The 26,062-nt window shown below is 38.0% G+C and overlaps 1 protein-coding gene across 7 annotated transcripts in view; it reads right to left on the bottom strand.

Moving 5' to 3' along the window:
- The window catches only part of Fam172a (family with sequence similarity 172 member A), a 480,054-nt gene extending 454,272 nt beyond the window's left edge, over positions 1-25,782 (bottom strand). For 5 of the 7 annotated variants that reach the window (XM_029561741.1, XM_029561742.1, XM_029561744.1 and 2 more), the window contains exon 1: positions 25,617-25,765. The gene's annotated coding sequence lies outside the window, so the exon portion shown is untranslated. Of the gene's footprint in view, positions 1-25,616 lie in introns of all 7 variants that reach the window. The other 2 variants (XM_008829338.2, XM_008829339.2) reach the window with 1 other exon arrangement.
- Between the last annotated feature and the right edge of the window lie 280 nt (positions 25,783-26,062).

Genomic DNA, 26,062 nt, shown 5'->3' with positions numbered 1-26,062 from the left:
AATTTTATGCCCTACAGGGCTTATACTGAGTTCAATATTGTATAACTATTAATTCAGCTGTGAACCTAGAAGCTTACAGCCACTTGTGAAAGAGATGTACTCTTGCTCTGGAGTATGTTACTGAATATGTTAAAGCTGTAACGAAATGTTTCTTCTTAACATGTAGTTAATAAAAATTTTAAAAAATATATAATAGAATGAGCCAAAAGCTAAGAACACCAACAAAGAACCAAGAAACAAAATGGCCAAATGAAGAAATGGGCTAAAGATCTAAATAGAGTTCTCAAAGGAAGAAATAAAGATGGCTAAGAAACATTTTAAAACATGTTCAACATCAATAGTAATTAGGAAAATGAAAATTAAAACCACCTTAAGATTTCACCTTACCCCAGTCAGACTGGCTAAGATCAAGAGAACAAATGATACCAAATGCTGGCAAGGGTGTAGAGAAATGAGAATGCTCATTCATTGTTGGTAGGATTGCAAACTGATGCAACCCTTATGGAAAGCAGTGTGGAGAACTCTTAAGATACTAAAAATGAATGTACTATATGACCCGGTTATACCACTCCTTGGCATATACCCAAAGGACTCATACTATTGCAGAGACACTTGTACAACTATGTTTGTTGCTGCTCTTTTCACAACAGCTAAGAGTTGGAAGCAACCCAACTGCACCTCAACTGACAAGTGGTTAACAATAATGTGGTACATTTACACAAAGGAATTCTACTCAGCAGTAAAGAAAGATGAAATAATGAAATTTGCAGGTAAATGGATGGATCTAGAAACTTGTCATACTGAATGAAGTAACACCAACTCAGAAAAACAAAAGATGTATGTTCTCCCTCATTTGTGGATCCTAGCACCAAATCCTTGTGAGTGCATATCCTGATGTAACTGCAGGAACCAAGAATATGGAAGGAAACCAGGGAGGTAAAGGGAAAGGAACCCTGAGAGAGAACAATAGTAGGAGAAAGGTGTTACTAAGGGAGAAATATGCAAAAAGGGGGGATAGTTAATGGGGAAGGGGGGAAAGATGGCTATACAAAGAACTATGGGAATAAAGGGAAAAAAAATTCTCCTGATAACACAGTTTTTTTTTTTTTTTAAAAAAAAAGGCTTAAGCACCCTTCTGGGATGGAAAAAAGCCCTACCAGAAGCCATATGGCTTTTAAATGAAAATGCCAGTGCCAGAGGTGTAGATTGCCCTGCTATGAGCTGTTAGCCAGAGGGGCCCTAGAGGTCCCCAAACAATGGCAGTCATTGCCAATAGTGTTGATTGTACACTGGAAGTGGGCATTAAAACCCTATTGCTGAAGACACTGCATGGTATGAGCACCAGAGAGGAAGAAATCAAGATTGGACTAAGCTGGAAATTCCCTGTCACTGGATGGGTGGCTTTCATAGTGCCAAAGGGCAATATACAGATGGCTAGGGGAGAACTGCCCCCTATAATTCTGTTCAATAACAGACCCTGAGTGCTGCACTATCAACAGGAACTGGAAACAATCATCCTGAGTGACATAACCCACACCCAGAATGAAAAATGTCACATGTTCTCTCTCATAGCTAGATGCTAGCTTTGAATTGTTACATATACGTGTTTTCAATTGGAAAATCCAGAGAGGTTGGGAAACAAACAAACAAAAAAAATGGCTAGGGGGATAGCTTCAAAGAAGCAGGAATAGAATGTAGTGATATAAAGGGGGGAAAGGGAACATTAAAGTAGGAAGGGTTACATATGGTGGAAAATAGGAGGGCTGGGCAGAGTAGGGAACACTAATGGCCTTTTTAAAAAGCCATATGGAAACTTACCACTACAGAAGCTTTTTAAAATATATACATATACATTATAAAAGGAGATTAAAAGGAGTTACCTTGTAACATGAGGTCATTGTCCCTACTAAACACCATAGGCTAAAGAATAAAAACCCAATGCCAAGGACAGACTCCCTCTCTCTTTTCAAGGTGTTGGCCAAGTGTACCCCAGACCCTTAAACAATACTGGCCCATGCTCATAGTTACCTACCAGAATTTATTAGTAAGACCCTAATGCTGAAGACACTACATAACTAGACACATGAGCCATAGAAAAATATAACGAAAAATCAAGCTGGCATTGACCTCAAAGTTTCATCTCTACTGGCTAGTTTTCATTGTGCTGGAAGGTGCTATGCATGCTACAGGAAGAACAAATTAACCATTAAGCTTGTCCAGCTGTGAATCCTGCATGCTTCAATAACAACTAGTCTGTCTAACAAGATAGGACCTCTGGTGCAATAGTGGCATGAATATTATGGGAGCAACCAATCACTTTCTAATTGGATTTAAGGTCTGTTTCATAAGACAGGGCCCATATCTGACACTGACATCAGGTCTATGAACACTTGGCTAAACAGGCTATAGACCATAAAAGAAAAAATAATACTATTGTTCTGGTTAAACAGATACAGTATTAAAGCAACTCCTAATGATGTATTGCTATACCCATATGCATCTCTCAGCTCTGATCAAAGAAGCTACCTTAAGCAGCAGATGGTGATTAACACAGGAATCTACAGCTGGCCAATGTGCAGAGAATTAAAGACTGCAGAGTGATTATTCCTGAATTGGACACCTATTTCATACTTCTACCGCCAAAGTCTCAGGGATCATTGTATAAGAGGGGCAGCAGAAAGGCTGTAAGACCCAGAGGTAGTGGATAACCACAAGAAAACAGTTTTCTAGACAGCTGGAAAATTACTCATTTGAATTCACAGCAATGGTGAATGACAGTATACATAACTACCACATAAGCTCAAGCCAGAAAAATTCCAGTATAGACGTGGGGAAACTGGTAAGAAATCACAACCCTGAGGAACTACTGGCAACCAATGGCTGCTGGAAGGGGAAAGTCTCTTTTAAGTATGTGACTCTTGGTAGGCTAACCAGGCTCCAGGGGATGGATACACCAAAGGACATCTAGGGACACAAATATGACTACATAGGCCTCTGCTATATATAAATATATAATAGAGTACATCAAATTGGATGAGGGGTGTTAATAAGGAGAGATGCAGATAAGGGAGGGAAATCTAAATACAATCAAAATAGATTTTGGGAAATCCACAAAAACAGTTCAAAAGGAAAAAAAAACAAATTAAACATGAACTAAGACAATTCTCAATTTTGAAGCCTGTCCAATAAACAACTTAGTAGCCAGTTTAGAGATTTTCACAAGGGGCAGAGCCCCTTGTACTTATATATACTGTCATTCACCATTGCTTTGAATTCATATGAGTAATTTTCCAGCTGTCCAGAAAACTGTTGTCTTGTGGTTATCCACCACCTCTGGCTCTTACAGCCTTTCTGCTGCCCCCTCTTATACAATGATCCCTGAGAATAAAAAATAATTCTCAAAAAGAATACACCATGTTCGAGATTTTAGAAAACCCATATGTCATGTAGTCATGACTTTTATATAGGTCAAATATACCTGTCAATCTAAGTTAATACAAAAAAAAAAAAAAAAAACAAGTAATACGAGGCTGGAGAGCAGCAGTTAAGAGCACTGACTGCTCTTGCAGAGGACCTGGGTTCAATTCCCAGCACTCACATGGTGGCTACAAACCATCCTTAACTCCAGTTCCAGGGGAATCTGAAGTCCTCTTCTGACCTCTGCAGCATTGCACAACACGGGTGCATTCACATACATGCAGGCAATACACTCATACACATAAAATATAAAAGTAATAATATTAATTGATTTAACTCCAGTGAAATTAAACAAGCAGAAACTACCTTCAGATTTTAAAACAGCCAATACCATGAAATAGCAGCACTAACATAGCCACAGTCAGCATCAAATACTGTAATCCCATAAACATGATCACTTTATGAACTTGAGTTTCAACTTAGATTTTAAAATATGATGTGCATGTGGCAGATGATAGATCAATTATCAGATGTCCTCTAAAGAGAAATTCCCTGTAACAGTCTCCCACCACTCACTCATTGAGTGAGCACTGCCTCACTCAATGTCAGGCCTTTCCTGATTTGGTGACTGAGCCAATGAAAATAGAAAGCCTAGACATTTAATGCTGATACAGGACAACTGTGATATTCATTTGCTCCAGACTGTGGCAGGTTTTTACTAGGACTGCATATAAATTGAGCACTTCCCTCCAATTAAAATCTTCCTTTTCTTCACAAATGCTAACTTTCTAGGGATCCAATCCTGGGCATAGCACAGTGTTTAACAAGCACCAAGCTGCACTGTTCAGTCCTAATGCTGATAACTAATACACATTTAAGCACCAAATTCTGTCTCAACATCTGCTTCTGGAAAGCCTGCATTTTGACAAATGCAGTTTGCCAAGTGCTGATCTGAATATTAAACAAAAACTGTCTGATATTAAGAAACAAGATGTATCCAGAATGTATAGAAAACTCTAGCAACTCAAAAATTAAAAGATAGAAACTAACTTAAAAATAAGGCAAAAGACATGGTGACGTACACCTTTAATAAGAGCAGAGATAGGTGGATTAAGGTCAGCCTGGTCTCCACAATGAGTTCCAGGCTACCTGCAACTACAGGGAGACCCTCTCTCAAACAGACAAACAAAAAAATGTAGGCAAAGAATATGAACACAAACTTCTCAAAACAAATATGCAAATGGCCCAACAGCACAGGAAAACATGCATCAAAACCAAAGTCAAACATAATTACACACCTGTCAACATGACTATAATTTAAAAATAAGTATAACAAGGGTTTATGAGGTGAAGAACTTAAGAGCCCTCATAATGCTGCTGATAAAAAAAAATAAGCTTGCACTTTTATCCAAAATTAATTGGGCAGCTCCTGAAAATATTACTCATACCGTTATTCCACAACCCCAATCCTGAATATAGAACTAAAATAAGTGGAAATACATGGTCACAGTAAAATTCATATTCGAAATTCACAGAACTATTTCACAGTGGCCAAACAGTACAAACAATCTAAGTACCTACCAACTGATGGTACAAAGTGTGATTATCAATACAATTAAATATTACTCAATATTTAATAAAATTAAATATAAAAAGGAATGGCATACTAACACAATCTACAACATGAATTATCTTGAAAACGTGCTAAGGGAATAAAGCCACATTCTGTATGATTCCATTCATATGAACTGGCCAGATTGCCAACTCCATAGAAACAGAAATAGACCCATGGTTTTAAGGAGCTGGGAGAAGGGAGGACGGAGTATAACTGTTAATAGCTGTATCATTTCTTTTTTATGTCCAATGACTTCTGAACTTTTATTGGCCCCTGGTCCCCACGGATACCCTGCTCCTCTGCCTCACTGCCTCAAAACCTTGGCATCAGTGCTCTCGCATACCACTTTACCATCCACGATCTGTGGGTGGTGATCATTTGGCACGCTTACATGAATTGCCACTGGTCAAAACATCACTGAGATGGAAGTCCTCCATGTCTTCTGGCACACAGTGATAGGCAGCAATCTCAGGCTTCAACCTGTATTTGATGTTCAACAGGGTTCTGCCCCTTTGCTCAGATCTACACAAGCTCTGACTCCCAGTGCCTACTGAGCTTCTCCCAGTGCATAGTGTAACAGGCCTTGACATTCCTCAGGCTGTTTTCATCTGGCCTTTGTATTTCTCAAGGAGTCCAGGTCAATATTCAAAGACTGGAGGGTCTGTCTCAACTCTGAGTGTCACCTTAGCAGCTCTGATCTCAGAAGACTATGATACTATCCTCAATCTACTAAAACAAGTGCTTGTCCAACTCCTCTCAGTTCTGAGAGTTTGGCATACTGGGTCTAGATGAGAACCAGAGTTTAGGGGTATCAACCCAAGGTCAACTAAGAGGTGATAAGCTGGGCTTGCAGGCCTTTGACTTCCTCCTCATGGTTCTTATTCATGAATAGCAGCTCCTCCTTGAGAGCCTCAAATTCTATCTCCAGTTGTACAATACCAGTGTCATTGATGATCTTGAAGTTCCACGGATGTCACTCTTCACAGAATGATTCCTGGCTACCTCCACCTCATACTGGACTCTAAAGTCAACCACAGCAAGACCAGCACTGGCAGCCCTCTGCAGGAATATAGACATTGTTCACAGAATCAATGAATATTAGAGACCCTCAGTTACTTGAAAATCTCAACGTAATATCATGAATCTCTGACCTGGGGCCTTTTCTCCAAATGTTTGGGATATTGTTCTCCAGACTCCTGTTCTTACTCTCCATGCACCTTACCTTATCAAGAAAGGAGACCAGGTCGTTGTTCAGGACCAATATTTTGTTTCTTTCTTACTCTGGATGCTGCCTAGATGCTGTCCATTCCTGTGAGGTTACCAGTCACCCCTGGTATCCAGTTCTCCAGACTCCCAGTGACTAAGTGCCAGAACAGTGCACAAGCATCTGCATAAATGCTGGCCATTCTTCTGGCATGCTAGGTCCACTGGATGAACAATGAGAGGAAGTCTAGGGACCAGTAGCTAATGAAAAAGGTGGTGAACTAGTGGTGAAGTTCAAGTTATCTGGGGAGGAAGGTAAGAGACCAAGGCTCAGGATCAGGCTGCATTAATCTGGTTTCTTTTAGACGTGATGATTCAAAGTCCAAAGAGATATACTTGTTTTTGACATGCCTGACTTAATATTAAACTTTTCTTGGTCCCTCCCCTGCCCCATCCCACTCTCTCCATCTCCCATCTCTTTTTCATTATAATTTGAATGTCAAGGCATAATCTCAAAAGGAAGAAGGCTTGGCCATCTCACTCACTCTTTTTCTTCCATGAAATAGGAGGAAGAAGTAGACCTTAGAAAGAGTCATTTAAAGTAGGTCTCTCTTTAAATATACCTATCACTGCTCAGAGCTATGGGCTGACAACTGTCTAGGCCTGTTCAAGATAGAGATGAGGATTCTATGTGTAAAAGAGGAGGATTAAGCTGCTGCAAATCCCAGTCTTCTATTTTAGCTTGTTCCCACCATTTGGAGGGGGATGGTCCTCCAACAATGAGAATTTGACTCCCCCTGGTTGTTACTAGCCATTGTATACATTTTCCAATGCAAATCAGGCCAGAAGTACTGATTCACCCTGGTCATGTTTTAGATCATTCCATAAATACACAGCACCCTAATCTCACCTAATTTCTAACAAGGACTGAAATTTTGGTAGTAACTTTTATTATTATTTTGTATATCCTTATGAAAAGTAAAACCAGAGATCATATCAATATACTTCAAAGTCATAAATATGCCATTTGCTGTAGAAAATAAAAAATGAAGTAAAACTTGATCATATAACCAAGCAAGTGATTAAGCTTTACAAACACCACCACAACTGAACTTCAAACAAACCACTGGAGCACTGTTCATATCCAAGGGTTGCTGCTGGTCCACTCCCTGTTTACTGTTTATTTAAAAGGAAATGTCCAGTGAAGTTTGATCATAATTAAATGTGTTAATAACTAAATATTATCATTTAAGTATCTTCAAATTATAATTTTTCCTTGTCTTCTATAATCTTAACTTTTTTTCCTCCAGTGCTAGAGAGGGAACCCAGGGTTTTGTGCATGCTAGGCACATTTTTCTATCACTGCACTACATCTAATATCCCAATTCTTTACAAACTGATAATGCTTTCTAGAATTTCATGTATGTGTCATATTTCAACAATGCACACCTCTTGAAACTAGGAGGAAATAAACTCAGAAATTGTAGAATTTTCCATGCTATACAAATTGCCATATTGCCATGTTATACAAATACTGATCTTAAAAAAAGGGAATGTGGAGTTTCACATTATGTTTATAAAGCATCATATTAGTTATAGAGGTCACTTAATTAAGAAAACATACGTAATTTAGATCTTGTCTCAATTTACAAAGGACTTGAGAAAGCAAAATGCTCTATTCTAAAAGCAATCAGAATTTTGAACCCTCCTGCATACTCCAAAAAGAAATTTTTCCCAACAAAAGACAATCACCACTCAACAACAGCATCAATTCTAGGAAACAGACAATGTAGCAATGAGGGTGGCAGCAAAAGGACATGGTGCCATAGTCTCTACATATGTTATCAGACCATGAGCAGGATCACAAACAGCCCCTGCAACTACTACCTACAAAAGCACAAAGTAAGAAGTACCTTCTGAAAGCCAAGAATCGTCCAATCAGGGGCTAAAAGGACTAGGAAACGGAAAAAGATGGGGTGAAGAACAAAAACATTGCGAGTTAGTAACAGCAGTTTGAGTCTTGGATATAGTGATGAATGTATATGTGTTTGTTGTATTTTTATACACAAGCATTACATATGGGAAGGTGACTTATGCATATATAATTCCCATATAACAGCACACAATGATCATGAGCATACATATTTTTTGATTCTCAACTACATATAAATACATAGTGTGCGTACTTGTGTATGTTACTGGGGACTGAACATGTGAGGCAATTTAGTCAGAAATGTGGGGATCCAAATGAAGATAAACTCAAGTAGATACAATTAGTGAGAAGACAGTCAGATGTTAAGACAACTTCATAGTAGTTATATATAACTAAAATGCTGTTATTAAAACCCAAGTGATGGGCTGGAGAGATGGCTTAGCGGTTAAGAGCACTGGCTGCTTTTGCAGAGGGCCCATGTTCAATTCCCAGCACCCACAAGGCAGCTAACAACCACCTGTAACTCCAGTTCCAGGAGAATCTGATGCCCTCTTCTGACCTCCTTAGGCACTGCACAACACGGGTACACTTACACACATGCAGTCAATACACTCATACAGGCAATACACTCATATATATAAAATAAAAATAATAAATACAATATTTTTAATGAAATAAAATAAAACCCAACTAATGCCTTGTCTGCATCAGTACAGAGAATACTTTTAGTAAAAATTTATACCTCAGAGGCAATTATATCAGCTATTAAATAAGGCAAACTATAAATATTTTTAAAATTTGAATTAAAACCTTATAACCTTATAATAAGCATTTTAAAATACAACTATGAACTTCTGAACTTCTGAAAATCCTAACTTTCATGTATGGTTCTGTCTTTCATTGACTGGGGACATTTAAAAAAAAAAAAACTGCCTTTGAAGACATAGAAATGACTGGAATTTTTAAATGCTGCAATAAGGGACAATTCTAAGCAACTTGTAAATGAAAGATGAGGACTGAGGGTTCAATTTAGAATAATCTGTTCCATTGCCTACTAAAGAATGGGTTAATCTATTGACCAAAGAACATTTACCACAGAGAATCACCAGACATTTCTTTTGACATGACACAAAAATGGGCTTTAATCCTGAGAAAGAAAAAAAATAACTTTCCTTGTTCTAAAATAAGGTGGTAAAGGGAAATGCTGTAGCAGCGGCCACTGGAGGGAGGACTCACTGTTACAATGAGAATAAAACAAAATGAGCATAATACATGCTGTCTGGTGCTTTGTGTGAAACAACATTTTGTTAAATTCATTTCTATTTGTTTAAATGACAAATGCCGAAAATACTGCTTTTTCTGTGTGAGAGTTAAACTTCCTTTCACTGAAAAGCAGATGTTGATTCAACTGTCCTTTTATGGTACACAAATTACCAGCAACAAAATTATAAAGATGCCTGGACTGAAAAAAAAATTAGCACCAATCTTGGTCTAAGGAGATATTCTAAAGTTTATACTTCATATTAATAAGCCTATATTTTGTTCATTTAAAATATTATACGTTAATTTTGCTAAAGGACCTCAGATACTATCTTTCACACTTAATATATTGCTTGAAGTATTAACTGAGCAATAAGCAAGGGAAATAAATAAAAGGGATAGAAACAGAAAAGGAAGAAGTCAAATCATTCCTATCTGCAGACAACTTGATCCTAAGGTTAAGAGATACTAAAGATTCTACCAGAAAATTCATAGATCTGATTAAACACTTTCAGTAGAGATGCAAGATACAGAGTCAACATTCAAAAATCTGTAGCTTTTCTATATATCAATATTAAACTTCTCAAAAAAGTCAGATCCCCTTCACAATAGCTAAAATCATAAAATTTACAATACCTAAGAACAAATCTGACTAAACAAGGTGGTGAAAGAGGTCTACAACAAAAGCTTTAAAACACTGACAAAAGAAACTGAAGAATATACTAGAAGACAGAAAGCTCTCTTGTGCTCACAGATTGCCAAGGTTGGTTCGTGAAAGTATGTACTACCAAAAGTAATCAGATTCAACAGGTCCCCATCAAAGTTCCAATGAACATATCTTTAACAAAAAAAAAAATCTGAAATTCATATGAAAGCACGGGGACAGCAAATAGCCAGAGCAATCATGGACAGAAGGGACAATGCTAGAAGATAAAGCCTGATCTCATATTAGAGCCAGAGTTGGGGGGGGGTAGAGAAACAAACATAATATGGCAGAAAAAATAAACATGTAGGCCAATCAAATACATGAATACAGAATCCATAAATAAACCCATACAGTTACAGCTATCTAATTTTTGGCAAAGGTATCAAGAACATGCATTACAGAAAATACAGTCTCGTTAACAAATGGTGCTGGTGAAAATGGATGTCCATGTACACAATTAATCTGGATCCCCATATTCCCTATAAAAGGTCATTCCAAGGCAGTTCAGAGGTCTTAAGGTAAGACCTGAAATTCTAAAACTACCAATAGAAAATACTTCAAGAGACAAGTAGAAGCAAGAGCTTTCTGAGGACTCCACTAGCATAAGAAATTATTTCAAGAATTGGCAAATCAGATTCATGAAGCTGAAAGACTTCTGAACAGCAAAGGAAACAATCAGCAGAGCAAGGAGACAACCCATAGAATAACAAAAAGCATCATCTATACAATCTGACAGAGGTTAATATCTAGAATTTGTAAAGAACTCAAACAAACTGAACAAAATTTCAAATCACCCAATCAATAAATGGGCAAATGAATTAAATGAACACTTCTCAAACAAAATGAAGGTGACCAATGAATATCTGAAAAATGGTTTAACATCCTTAGCCGTCAGAGAAATGCAGATTAAAACTACACCAAGATTCCATCTCACTCCAGTCAAGAAGGCAAATGACAACAAATGCTGGTGAGGATCTGGGAAAAAAAGGAAACCCTTAACCCGCTGGTAAGAATGTAAACTTCTGCAACCACTAAAGAAATGAGTATGGATGTTCCTCATAAAACTGAAAATAATGGGGCTAGAGAGCTGGCTCAGCAGTTAAGAAAACTGGGTGCTCTTGCAGAGGACCCAGATTTGATTCCCAGAACCCACATAGTGGCTAACAACCATCTGTAACCTCAGTTCCAGAAGATGCAACGCCCTCTTCCAACCTCCACAGACATTTCATGACATGGGTGCACTTATATGCAAAACACTCATACACATAAAAAAGAAATTAGTAAGTTAAAAAAATAAAAATAGAACGACATGATTAGTATATCTCAGAGATACTAGCTCATCAACATTTACTAAAGTATTATTCACAACAGTTAAGCTATAAAACCAGGCAAAATGACCATCAATGGATGAATGGATGAAGGAAAATATGTTAAATATATATAACAGTTTTATTTAGTCATAAAGAATGAAATTATGTCATTTTCTGGAAAATGGATGCAACTGAAGATCATGTTTAAACCAGACTCAGAAAGTCAAATATCATGTTTTCTTTCCTATGTGGAATCTAGACTTGTGTATGTATAGTTATACACATAGTATAAACTCTAGTATACTAGTGGAGGGTAATGCTGGCAAAGAACGATAAAATATTATATTTTCTTTCATATGCAGAATCCAGATTTTATTTAGAAGGTTATCGGATTTTATTTATAATTTTTATTTATATGAAAGCACAGAGGGAATATTGGGGGGGGGTGGAGCCAGGGACAACAGTATGAGGCAAACATGAGCAAAGTACAAGGATATGTATGCATGAAAATATGTTGAAACCCACTGTTCTTCACACTAAATAAAACAATATGCCAAGTGAAAAAAAATTTAAGGGACTTGAGAGATGGCTCAGCAGTTCAGAGCACTGGCTGCTCTTACAGAGGACCCAGGTTCAGTTCCCAACACTCACATGGTAGCTAACAACCATCTGTAACTCCAGTTCCAGGGGATCCAACACTCTCTTCTGGCCTCTGTGGGCAATGCATGACATGGGTACACTTACATACATGCAGGTATAACACTCATACACATAGAATAAAAATAAATAAATAAAATGTTTTATTTAAATAATAAAATAAAGCCAAGTTGTATTGCTCTTTATGTTTGTTGACAGGTTTTGCTTTGTTTTTAATAAAAACACTCAGATATATTAGTAATTACTGCTTTTAAATTAGCATACACAACTTGGGTACCAAAATAAATTGCAAGATTTTGGAAGATTGGTAAATATTCCACACTTCAAATCAGGTGTAGTATTGTATGCTTTTGCTCTATATTCAGGAGGCTGAGGCAGGAGGATCCTACATTCAATGCCAGTCTGAGCTATGAGGTGAGACCCTGTCTCAACAAAAAAATTCAAAACAATCTTAGAACTGGAAGAATACACAAACAAGCTCTAACACAATTCCCATTTCTACAATAATATTTGTTTTTTAATGGTCACCAAGCATGTATAAAATCCTGAAACAATTCTAAATAGTAATATCTCTTCCTTGTTAAAATAAATCCTTAACAATCAATATTTCAGATCTGAGTTCTTAAACTCAAGAAACCTACTATAACTTAGTGAGTAGAAGAAACATTCAGTCAACTCTGAAAAAAACCTTCAAAAGAAAAAGCAACTACTGAAATGTAGAATCAACTTAGAAATTTACCAAACAGGATATTTTGTGATTATAAAGAATAAAACTTGTCTGGGGCTGGAGACAGGGTTCAGGGTTAAGAGCACTAGCTGCTCTTGCAGAGGACCAGGGCTTAGTTCCCAACACCTACATGGCAGAAAACAACTGTCCTTAACTCCAGTTCCAAGAGATCTGATGCCCTCTTCTGACCTCCGAGGGCATCCCACCATACACATGAACTTACATATAAGCAGGCAATACACTCATATACATAAAAATATTAGTGGGGAGTGGTGCACATGCTTTTCATCCCAGCACTTGGGAGACAGAGGCCAGCCTGGTCTACCTAGTGAGTTCCAGGACAGCTGGGGCTACAGGGAGGCCCTGTCTCAAAAAGAGAAAGATAAATAAAAATAATAAATATTTTTAAAATAATAAATTTTTTCTTATTTTTAAAGTAACATCTTAAAACATTAAATCCCTTGAACCATCGCAACAATCTATGATACAGTGGACAGGGATTTTTACCAATGTATCCAAACTTCACTGTATACTAAATTAATGAGCAAAGCCAACCAAATACTAGATGCTATAAATTCAATCTACATCTTATTTCCCACTAAATTTCAGTAAATTATAGCTACTTACCAGCTAGGCAGTTACTTCCCAAATCATAGTTGGTGTCAAAAGCATTCTCAACTCAAGCTTCTCAGATCTAGAGAAGCTACTTCGATAAAAGAAAACAATTTTTCAGGCTAGATAATCCTCTTTCTTGAGATGAGATGTAAAGTAGGTATGACACTTTCACCATTAAATGAAATGAGTAAATCAAATGTGGATGGGATATATGAAATGCAGTATTTTACTGCCTATGATCATTAATTTATGAATTATTTCTATTATTAAGTGAATTGATATAATTAAATGTAAAGTACATAAAATGCAGTATTTGACTAGCTTTGTTAATTAACTTACAAAGGAGCTTTAGACACATTGGAAACCCACCTGACCTATATGTGATGCTTAAAACAGTATACAGATAGGTGACAAAGAAGTAAAATGAAGCCTAATTGTATTTTATCTGTTTACATAAAAATATACCAAGGAAATTATAAAACAACTACTAATGCTAATAAATTCAGTAAATAGCGGGATAAAGGAAAAACACTCATCATCAACTACTGTGGGGTTGGAGAAATGGCTCAGTTGGTAAAGCACTTGCAGTGTGAGCACAGCGATTTGAGAGCAATCCTGCATGCATGTTAAAACAATAATAATAAAATAAAAGTTCTACAAAAATGGTTCAGCAGTTAAAGGTGCCCACAAACTGAGTTCAATCTCTGGAACCCACAGGGTGTAAGAAGAAAACTGCGTCACCCATGTAGTCCTCAGATTTCCATATGTATACTTTGGCATACACATTCCCCCCACTCATAACAAACAAACAAACAAATAATAAATAAATAATAAATAAATAAATAAAATTTCAATTTTTTAAAAAAACAGGCATAACGGCTTACATCCATAAGCCCCAGTGCTGGGAAGGAAGAAAGAAGAGTATCCCTAAAGCTTGCCAGCCAGGCAGGCTAGCCAATAGTTTTGCTGCCAATAGGAAGTAAATGCAGGAATTGAGATGCACTAATCAAAGACTGTAAAAGAAATGCAGTCAAGACTTGCTGTGCAAAGGACTGTATTCAGAGACTGAAAAGACAAGTCACTGAGACAAAATAGTTGTAAAAGAAATGTTAAGCAAAAACTATTATAAAAAATATACAGAACCCTTAAAGCAATAAGAAAGCTTTATATAAGAAAGCAAATAATTCCATTAAAATGGGCATAAGACCTTAAAAGATCCACCTAACCAAAAAAGCAACACAAATGGCAAATAAAATATGAAAAACTATACGACATCTGTCTAGGACACATGTGAGTTAAAACAATGAGATACCAAACCCAAAATAATGAGAGCAATAAATACTGGAGGAAGCAGCCACAGGAACCAAGAGCACACAGAAGTGTGCTCATATTTTTTAGATTTATGTTACAAAAGATCATAGCGTCCATTTTGAGTATTCTCGATCTCTTTCAGACCACTAGGTCTGGGAAGCCATGTTATGACCACCCTATCAAGAGGTCCACGTGGGTGAGTAACTGATGCTTCCTGCCAACAGCCACATAGTGAGTTTGGAGTAGCTCCTACAGACCCAAACTATTTATAAAGTAGCCCTATCTGACACCTCAACTTCATCAGATATCCTAAATTAGAGCTTCCAGATGAGAGGCTCCTAAAGTTCTGACACGATGAAGCTGCATGAAATGATAAAAGCTTTTGCTTCACGCTTTTTTGGGGGTTAATTTATTACACAGCAATAAGTGACATATATTTAATCCTTAATAAACTAGTGGATGTCACTGGGGCTTCCAGATTCATTAGTTCTCATCATCACTGAATTGCCTAGTGATTTTCCAATTCAATACTAATTTACTTTCATGTGAGGAAGGAGCATCTTTTAGATTTGCTAAAACAGGAATGGTATCTTTACCATCCTTTAGATGTAAAAAATATATTAGTATGCAATTCAGTATTTTTCAGTAATAAGAGTTGACCTAGCTGAAAATCTTTCTTCATTTTAAGAAAGAAGGAAAAATCAAATGAAAATGAGAGTAACAAACTTTACATTTTAATTAAAACATTTAAAAACACAAACACATATGCTTGTTTTGATAAAAATAATTATACATTTCATGTTGAGAAAATATTCAGAATAAATAAGTTAACAGTTTATTTCCAATGATAAAACTGAAATACCCAGTCTCTTAGCAGTTCTTGTGATACTCCTGCTGTCCAGAAAATGTTACCACAACAATCATTCATACTGTCTCAAAAAGATGAATCCTTAGTTCTAAACAATAATACTCTAATCACAACCACTGTCAAATACATCCACACAAACTGACTTAATGTATTGACCACCTATTTTTTAAAGAATAGGAAGTGACTCTGTAAGAGCAGGATACAGATTAAAAATGCCTTGGTGCTGGTATGAAAAGGTTCAAATAGCCTCTAGTAAAATCAATTTTGTTGGTCCTAGAACAAAACCTAGAGTTGCGGCCAGAATTTGACCTATAGGAAGAATACCCCCCGACAGAGAAAAGCCTGGAGGGTCAGGAATCTGACTGAGACCTTATGCTGCTACCCATACTACTCAGGGGGAGTTTGCACTGAATGCCAGACCCAAAGTGTCTAGAACCGAACCAGCTAAGAAAGGTACAGCAGAGTCACAGAAAGGTAAAGACAAACAGTAGTCACGCCAAAGTTGGTAGATCTAAATGTTGAAAGCCTGTAAGCATCAGAGAACGAGCACTAAATGCAGGTAGTGAGGGGCCTACAGTCATAAGCTCACAGTCTCAACAAGGGAGACTACAACAAACAGGAAACCCCGACTCATCCCAAGGGAAGTATGGCCTGTCCCACTGCTGCCAAATAGAATGAAACACTAGTGTTGTAGGAGCTTTATATTTTCAGGAAAACACAAGAACATGAATTTTTACTCAGATTAGATGGAAGCTGACTTTTAAAATTTAAACGTGCTAGCCTGGGGTTCTACAACTTTCAGACTTTCATTTTCCTTTGTTTGTTGTAATGCCAGGGCCTCACACGTCAGGGAGGCTCTGTGCAATATGCATAATATTCTAGGATATTCTAGTATTCTTCTACACAGCTCAGCAACATCTAGGACAAAAATCGATATATCTGCAATAAAAATAAGACTCTCATCATCCAGCAGATTTAAAATTCCTCAAAAAGTAGAATAAGGCAAAAGTATTTTCCAAAACTAAGCTGACACAATTACATCCACTTTTGCAAAAGTGGAACCATGCCCTTGTTATACTGGCAGAAGCAATCAATACTCCTCAAACTGGCTGGCATAAAAGAATAAAATGTTTAAGAGGTAATATTAAATCCTTCTGCTCCTAGGTCTTTGTTATCCATTACATATCCTTCTTCAAATTTCTGCCTTTAAAGTTCTTAATGTATCTTCCTATGCCGAATCAACATTCCAATAGCACCATTCATGATATGTCATTGCAGGATGAATATTCCTCATCCAAAATACTTGGAACCAGAAGTGCTTTAGATTTTAGAGTATCTCAGATTTTGAAATATTTTCATAGACTTTATAGAGTAAGCATCCCTAATTTAAATCCAAAACCTAAAGTGCTCCAAAATCTGATATATTTTGAGTGCCATGTATGTGCACATAAGAGTTTTTAATTTTAAGGGATTTTTGGATTAAGAATTATCTGTGTCTAGGTTCATTTTTCTCTATCTTCTAGCTTCTTTACATAATATCGGTGACTGTGATTCTATGAGGCTTCATAAATCCCTCAATCATGCTGATAATTCAAATATTACTTACTTCCTAAAAATACTGGCATGTCTTCTATTCTGCCCTAACCTTTTTCCTATTTTTAACTAGAAGCATGCCTACCAAAACGCTCTCCTCATGAATCTAGAATATAGCATAGACTATAGCAATACATACATATATACATACACACATACATATATACATACACATACACATGCACACACAATTATGGAGAAATATGTGTCTTATCAATCTAATTTAAATTCTACTAATGTTCCTTTGCTTACTGTATCTAATTGAAACCTCTATTAATTATATACACCTCAGTACAGTGGGTGAGGAGGGGTCAATTCACATATTCAAAATATTCTAAGTGCGGCTTTTCCAGAAGGCCCAAGTTCACTTTTCAGCCCCTAGTAACTCACAACAGCCTATAAATCCAGCTCCAGATCTGACACTTTCTTCTGGCTTCCAGAGGCACCTGCATTTATGTGGCATACCCCCACACATGCACTTACACATGCACATCAATAAAAACTCTAAAAACCCTAGTGTTGTGGTGCACACCTTTAATCCCAACACTTGGGAAGCAAACACAAGCAGATGTCTGTGAGCTCGAGGACAGCCTGATCTACAAAGCGAGTTCCAGCTGCACTGCAGGGAGACCCTGTCTCAGAAAAAACATTGGAAAAGGCTGTAAATATATCAATCAAACGATTTCTTTGTATAAATGAATTACACAATTAAAAAGCACACACATAAAAAAACAAAAAAAACTCTAAAAAATAAAATTAAGATACTCTAAATGACATAGCAAAGTATGATAATTTTTTATAATGTAAAAACTCAAATTATTTCCCAAATGTGAGGAAGAAATCACATCGGATATTCTTAGTGCATCCCACAGACACATTATTATTCTATCCTCCTTCCTTCTTTCTACTTTTATGTACCTTCATTTCTTTGCTCAGTCACTTTAGACAGTACACAGCCTAGAAGCCCTCACTGAGGCCTTCCTCATTCATTTCTCCTTTCAAGTGTTTGAATAGTTTCAGATGATAATTTCAGACCACAAAAAATCTAATCACTGGTTCACATACACACAAAATAGTACATTAGTCTGCTTACACAGTTATAACAAAATACCACAGACAAAATAGCTTGAACAACAGTGACTTTTTTTTCCCAGTACTGGAAGGCAAAAGTGCCAGAATAAAGCCTAACAAGATATTTGTGCTGAGAGTTCTCTTCTTGCCTGTAGACAACAACATTCTCACTGGAGAGGGGGCACCAGTGTGCCTCTTCTGACAGTGACACTAACCCTGTGGAATCAAGCCCTACTCTTGTATCCTCTTTTAACCTCATTCCAAACACACTCAAATTAGGGGTTTGAGCTTTGGAATATGAATTTTGGGGGAATTCTGTTCCTGTCCTCCAAATCAAACCCTTATCACATGCGAACACATTCATGTCATTCCAAAATTCTTAACTCATTCCAAAATCAACTAAAGTTTAATGTCCAGAGTCTCAACTAACAACATCTAAATAAGATATGGGTCAGACATGAGGAGTAATCTGTCCCAAATTAAAAATTCTTCTACATCTGTGAACCTGTGAAACCAGACAAGTAGTATATTTTAGGCAGCGGGGCCTAGAGATGTAACGTGTTTGGTAGAGTGCTTGCACAGCATGCAGGATGTTCTGGTCAATCAGTGCTACATAAAATTATGATCATGCCTATAACCACAACACTTGTGAGACTGAGGCAGAAGAGTCAGAAGGTCAAGGTCACTCTCAGCTAGCTCTACAGTGAGTTCAGTTTGAGACCAACTTGCACTACAAGGAGCCCTGCCTCAAAAATGAAAGCACAAACAATAAAAATACAAGCCACAACCATGACTGGCACAGCAAACTGTATCAGTGCAGTAGTGGCACTTTTATCTTGGGGGTAATCAATTGTTATCTAACTGGACTTCAAGGCCACTCAATGGGAGGGAACTCATGTGTGGTACTGTAAACATAGCCAAATACACGACTGGAGAGGTCATAGATCTTAGAGAAAACCCTACAACTGTCAAATCCCTAGATAAATGTAATTTCTTACTATATGCTAAATATGGATTCTTATATTTACAGATAAGTATACCAGTCACCACTCATCAAAGAAGCTTCTTTTCCAACAGACAGAGGCTATTACATAGCTCCATAACTTGGCACAGAGAGAATAAGGGTCTGTGAGATACCGAACCCTAAGTGACACATCAATAACGAAAAGTCTACACTTAAAGCTCATGGAGCATAGTAGAATAGGAGTAGAGAAAATACTAATTCATCTCTCAACCCTCATCAACGAAGATCCCTCATGCAGCAGAGGGCACTGAAGATAGAAGGCCACAACTGGGAAAAGTGTAAAGAATAAAACACTGCAGAGTATGTGCCCCTGAACAAGACTAAACCTCACCCACCCAGGGCTTAGGGACCATTGCAGAAGAGGGGGTGGAAAGATTGTAAGAGCCAGGGTTGGTGCATGAACAGAATCTTACAGGTTCCTGGGAACTTGCGCATGTGAATTTATAGCAATGGTGACAGCTACACAAGACCCACACAACCTCAATCAGACAAAAACTAACATAGAACTGGGGTAATGGGCAGGAGGCCCCAACCTTAGCTGAGGAACTATTGGCAGCTGATCGCTGCTGGGTAACAGATAGTTGATCTTCTTTAAGGGAATGATGCTAGACAGGTTGACCAGGCTCCAGGGGATGAACTCACATGGAGGGATATCTGGGTATACAAATTTGACTCAATAGTCCTTAACATATATGATAGAATGCATGAACTTCTGTGGACAGGCTATTGGGGGGGGGTGCAGATAGGGGAAGGTGTCTAAAGATGATTAAGATGTATGAAATCCACAAAAACTCAATATAAAATTTACATTGGAAAAAGGAGCATAAAAATAAAATGGTAGACAAGCCTGAAATCCCAGTCTGAGCCCCAAAGGAAGTTCCAGGACAGCTTGGGCTACTGGGCATGGTAGCACATGCCTTTTAATCCCAGAACTCTGGAAGCAGAGACAGGTGGACCTCTGTGAGATTGAGGCCAGCCTAGTCTACACAAAGAGTTCCATGACAGCTGGGGCTATAGGAAGACCCTGGCTCAAAAATAAATAAATAAATAAATAAATAAATAAATAAATAAAAATAATTTTTTAAAAAGCCTAGTGGGAGTTTTTAAGTCATTGATAGTACACTCTTGAAAGTAGAACCTCACTCTTTCCCTGTCCTTTCCTCATAATCCAGGCATTTGTGAGACACTCTGCTCCAGTACGTGTTCCCCACCTTGTGCTGACTTGCCACTGGAGACACTGAAGTCAATCAAACACGGCCCAAAAAGTCCAAAACTATAAGCCAAAATGATCCTTTTGTCTCCATAATTTGCTTTATCTCAGGTATATTTTACAATAACAGAAAGCTGACTAGCATACCCAGGCTCAATAATTCACTATCAAGACAGAGCCCACTGAAAGGTGTTATACTTGTGATAACAGTTTATCACAGGGAAAGGATACACACATCAATCAGCAAAGAGAAGTTCATAGAATAGAAAACAGGAGGACATCAAACATGGAACTGCCATTTTCTCTTTCCACAAGATCATTATTACACTACTTTCTTGGTATCTGTATGGTAATATTCATAGAATTTTACCAACTAGAAAAACTCATAAAAGACATGATATTCAGAGTTCTTAAGTTGCCTTGGTCCTGGTGTTTTATCACAGCAACGAAATAACTAATACAGGTAGGAATGCTACTAGCATACCGCAGGATTTGTTGTGTACTGGTTGCAATCATTGCTGTAAAGAACTATTACAGAGCTTTACAAAAGTCCCATTTCACAATCTGAGGCTTATCATCACCCCTAAACCTCTGAGCAAATCAAGTCTAGGTACATGACGACTCTACACTATATTCAGAATAAATACAAACTCTCTTATAAAGAAATGGAAAGATACAATAAAAAAAATTTGCTTCGAAGATCTGACAATGATATTTTCTCTGAAGCAAACCTTATTTCGATCACATATATTGCAAAACAAAGTGTTTCCCCTAAAAGGAGACAAAAGGCGCAGAAAGCAACACAACGCTCTTAACTCTAACTTGTTTGTAACTTAGCTGTGAAGCCTTAAGCAAGTCAGTCATCTGCCACCTAATATGCAGTAAGTTAATCAATTTTAGCTTGCCAAAGAGTGATAAGGAAAATTATGGCACAATTTTTCATTCATTACTTAAACTACAGCACAGTAATTGAATTAAATGAGCTTTATAACTGAAAGTTAGAGAAATATATTACCCAAGAGTATCTAACAAATGATGACTGCATTCAAAATAACCAATATTGAAAAGCAAAAAGATGTAATTATAACCTAGTGGACATTCAAGTCTTCATTAATATAGTTCTTCAATTTTAAACATAGTATATATGATACATATATAATATTTCAATGATGCTGGACATTGCTAAATTATGTATGCAAACTGCTCAATTAAATCTCTATCAACGGGAATAACACGGTACATATTCTAAAGAACTTAGCTTATGTCTGTAGGACTGTATACAGCCTGTACCTTCTAAACAATATTCGAGTCATACAAAATGACACGTATTACTTGCTACACAGCAGGTGTGCCTGAATTACTCAGACCAAGAGTGTCACTTCAAAATCACAGGTTGAGAAGTGGCTGGCAATCTTCACTCTCTCACCCTCTTCCCCATCCCATTCGAATCTTTGGATCTATATTATTTTCATTACTCTGTTGCTGGGTCCCCTCTGTGCTGCCAGTTACAGTGGTGTCTACCACTATTACTGATCTCTTTTGTCACTGTCTTTCTAGCCACATCCGACTGCTATATTGCAAGCCAATATATCTTAAAGTTCATCATTTCTAGCCTTCTGTTTCCTTCTCTTCTCTGCTAGCAAACAAAAGAGGTCTACTTCACAGGTACAGCAGCCAATCAATATACCTCCTTCCTTCCAATTAAAGAACCAAAACAACAAAGCAGGTCAGAATAATCTTTGGCTTCTCTGAGCTGTTTTCCTCACAATCTGATACCAAAAGTTTTGTTCATTGAACAAAAGAGGCTTTAGGGTTTCCTTCGATTTAATTTCTAACTTTGAAGTTATTGTAGATACCTGGCCTACAATCAATGGAGGATTTTTACAACTATAATACTTCAAGGTTTAAAAAGCAAGAAAAAAAAGTGTTTGCCACCTTAAAAGGCAAGCTGGCCTTTAAAAGCTCAATTTTTTTAATTAAAATCCTGTCCTAAAGTGAATTAACAAGCTTGGGATGTAATTCAGTGCTATAGCATTTGCCAAGTATGGGTGAAGCCCTGGTTCAATCCCTCGTAACACTCCTGCCCTCCCAAAAAGCTGAGTATGGTCACAGATACATGTAAGCCTAAAATCTCAATATTTGGAAATCTGAAGTAAGAAGTTCATGAGTTTGAGGCCAGTCTAGGCTCTATAGGGAAAGCATTTCAAAAACTCCAAAGACCTATCAATAGTCCAAAAACACATGAAAAATGCTTAACATCACCAATCATTACAGGACTGTGGATCAAAAACCACAGATGCTCCTTTACACCTAGGAGCATGATAATTCTTTTAAAAAAAAAATGTTTCGTGAAGATGTGAAGAAATGTTATTTCTATAGAGAAATAAGAACCCCTGAACATTGCTGTTGGGAATGTGAAACAGGGTTGCCATTTCAGTAAACGGTATGGTAATACCTTAAAACTTGTTGTTACTATAACAAATACTGAGGTAATAAATTCAGTTCACAGAGAAAAGGTTTATTCTAGCTCACAGTTTTAGAGGTTTCAGTCCATGGATGGTTGGCTTCATTGCTTTTGGATCAGTGGGAAGAGAGAAGAACCCCACAGTGGAAACACCTATTTGCCAGGAAGCAAAAATGAAAAGAGGAAGAAGGGCTGAGATTCCACTATCTTCAAGAACAGGTCCTCAATGACCTAAACTGATCCAAATAGGACACACATTTTAAAGGCTCCACTAGCTTCTAATTGCACTTCTCTGAGGACAAAATCTTTAAAACATGAGCTTCTGGAGCAAAAATTTTAAACCCAAAGACCTGCAAATTACTGTGTAATCAAGCAGTTTCATTTATGGGTATAGAGCCAAATGAAATTAAAATGAGGCAAACATACATAGCAACATTTACAACAGCCAAAGAGTGAAAGCAACCCAAGTGTTACAGGTAAACAAACAGGTAAAAAGTACATATTCATAAAATGATTATTCCACTCAGCTTTTAAAATAAAGTACATTCTGACATATACAGTAGCACAACTGAAACCTGAAGACATTTTTAAGTGAAATAAGGCAGTTACAAAAGGACAAATACTGTATAAGTGCATTTATATTGTGCGCACAGTAGTCAAATTCATACCACAGAAAGTAACTCAGTTGTTGCCAGAGGCTAAAGATGATTAAAAATGAGGAGTCAAGTGTTTAAGGGGTACAGTTTCATTTAGGAAAGATAAAAAAAAAAGTACTAAGGATCCAGAAGCTTCTTATGCAACACAGGCCCACCTGCCCAGGGGTGGCACCACCCACAGTGGGCTGGGCCCTCCCACATCACTCATCAAGAAGATGCCCTTAGACATGGCCACAGGCCAGTCCAATAGAGGCAATTCCCCAATTGAGGCTCCCTCAACCCAGGTGTGTCAAGTTGACACTAAAGCTGTCCAGCACACCAGTATAAGACAAACAAGAGCAGCACATTATATTAATGAACTAAATGTGATTTAGTTTTGTCAGAGTTGAATGAAGAACATGGAAACACCTCTGTCTACTAACCCTAGATTCTCCCCATCAAACTAAGTTAGCTGTCAATAAATAAGATCTTTCATGAACACAACAGATGACTGAACATTCTTTCTCAAGACTGTTAAGCCCTACATCCTTACTATTCCAAGTGATAACAAACATGCTTCTACCTCAAAGCTGTTGTGCTCACCTAAAACATATCCCCATGCCTACAGAGTTCAGTCTCTTACTTCATTCAGATTGCTACTCATTAAATGTCCCTTGTCAAAGAGGCCTCTGAGCCTGACGGCCTATCCACAACAGCAACCTCCATCATCCTCTCCTTTACATACTTTGTTTTTCATCACAGCTCTTCTCACGACTTTTTATGCATTTTCTTTAACTGTTCTTCACCCACTAAAACAAGGGTACCAGAAGCACAATTGGTTCTGTTGGGTTCACTATTGTCTTCCCAGAACATGGGACACACTACCTGATACAGTGAAGATGATAGAAAATATTGCTAAATGAACAGATGACTGCTCACAGACTCTGATCCCATTTCCCTCTTGGCTTGGATACTGTTTTATCATTTTCAGGGGTTGCAGCAACCAGGGAGTCCTTATGTGTAGAATTTGCTGGTTAAAGGGACAACATCTCAAGTTGGATCTCAAGTTTAAAGGTGAGAAACCAGCTTTGTACCAGCACTGGCACTGAAATCTTAATTTGGCACTTGAAAGAGTGCTGTGAGTCAGTTGCTAAATAAATACAGACATCTATCCCTCAAAAAAAAAAAAAAAGATAATGAGTCTAAAGAGTATACTGTTCACACTGTTTTAAGGCAAAAACAAACTATATAACCATCACATTGCATCCATTTAAAAACGCACAAATCTCACAAGGCACTTGGAGATACAGATGCAGAATTTTCCTTCTGCAATGAGTTTGAGGATTTGGGGAAAACAATGCTGCTTGTCCTTAAAACAGCCCAAACACATGGAAAACAGCAATTACCCTGCCCCAAAAGATACACTCTGGAAAACTATACAGGTTAGGATCTGAACGTGGAAGACAAAAGCCTGCTTCCAAATATAAATAACTTTATTTCAAAGTCAAAAGTATGCAACTGAAAAAGAAAAATTTATATAGTCGTACTGATGTTCGCACATGATACAAGTTTTGAGAGCATTTTCTAACTGCACTTTAATGTCTGCAATCAATATACGCTAAAGCTTTTGCGGTTAACACTTCCTGTATAAAAACGAACAAACTAAAAACCACTGCAACCAGACAACTGGAACAGCTCCCCTCCTCAGAAGTAGAGGGCCCCTTACTCTAAGGTCTCTGGAGACGACCAGCACGTCATGTGCTCAGGTCCAAGTCCAGCCACCCCAGGAACACATGTGTTCCCCCTGACTGGGGAGGGGACAGGGCAGGTGGAAGCTGCATATCAGCGGAGCGCTGGACAAGGTGTGCCTGGAGACGAAGCTTGGCTCCAGACAGCTAAGAAGCCCAGGGCCAGCGATGCCGCCCGAGACTTGGCCAGGCCAGCCCCCTCCGGGGCTTCCCCGCCGTGGGTGCGGAGGCTCCTGGCGCAGTTCCTACCTGAGCTCTGCCCCCAGCTGCAGGGCTGAGGGGGGAGGCGGGAGGAGGCGTGGCCTTCCAGCTCGCTGGGCGCACTCCCTCACTTGGTTGTTAAGACTTTCCCTCTCCGGATCCGCGCCCCGACTAAGTTCGAGTTGCACTTCCGGGGTCTGCAGGGGACCGAAACGTCATTACGCACGCGACGACCGCCACAGAGACAACCCGGAAATGGGCGGACCGGGCCGCCGGAATGGTTCCTGTGGCGCTAGATGGGTTGAGCGAGGGAAGTCAGTGAAAATGAAAAGAATTTAGGCCCACCCTAAATCCTCATTCTACAAGCAGATTCCAAAATACTCTCTGGGGATGTTCTCCCAAGGAATTCCCCATTCCCTCATGGTTTATCCAGATTGACCCCGCCCGTGCAACTCCAGATACACACAGCAGGCCTACTTTTGAAAGATTGTTTA

Source organism: Nannospalax galili, unplaced genomic scaffold, assembly GCF_000622305.1.
Source record: "Nannospalax galili isolate Female #2095 unplaced genomic scaffold, S.galili_v1.0 scaffold173, whole genome shotgun sequence".
NCBI lineage: Eukaryota > Metazoa > Chordata > Mammalia > Rodentia > Spalacidae > Nannospalax > Nannospalax galili.
The sequence above is the reverse complement of the archived record's forward strand: the minus strand, read 5'-3'. Positions and strand labels throughout refer to the sequence as shown.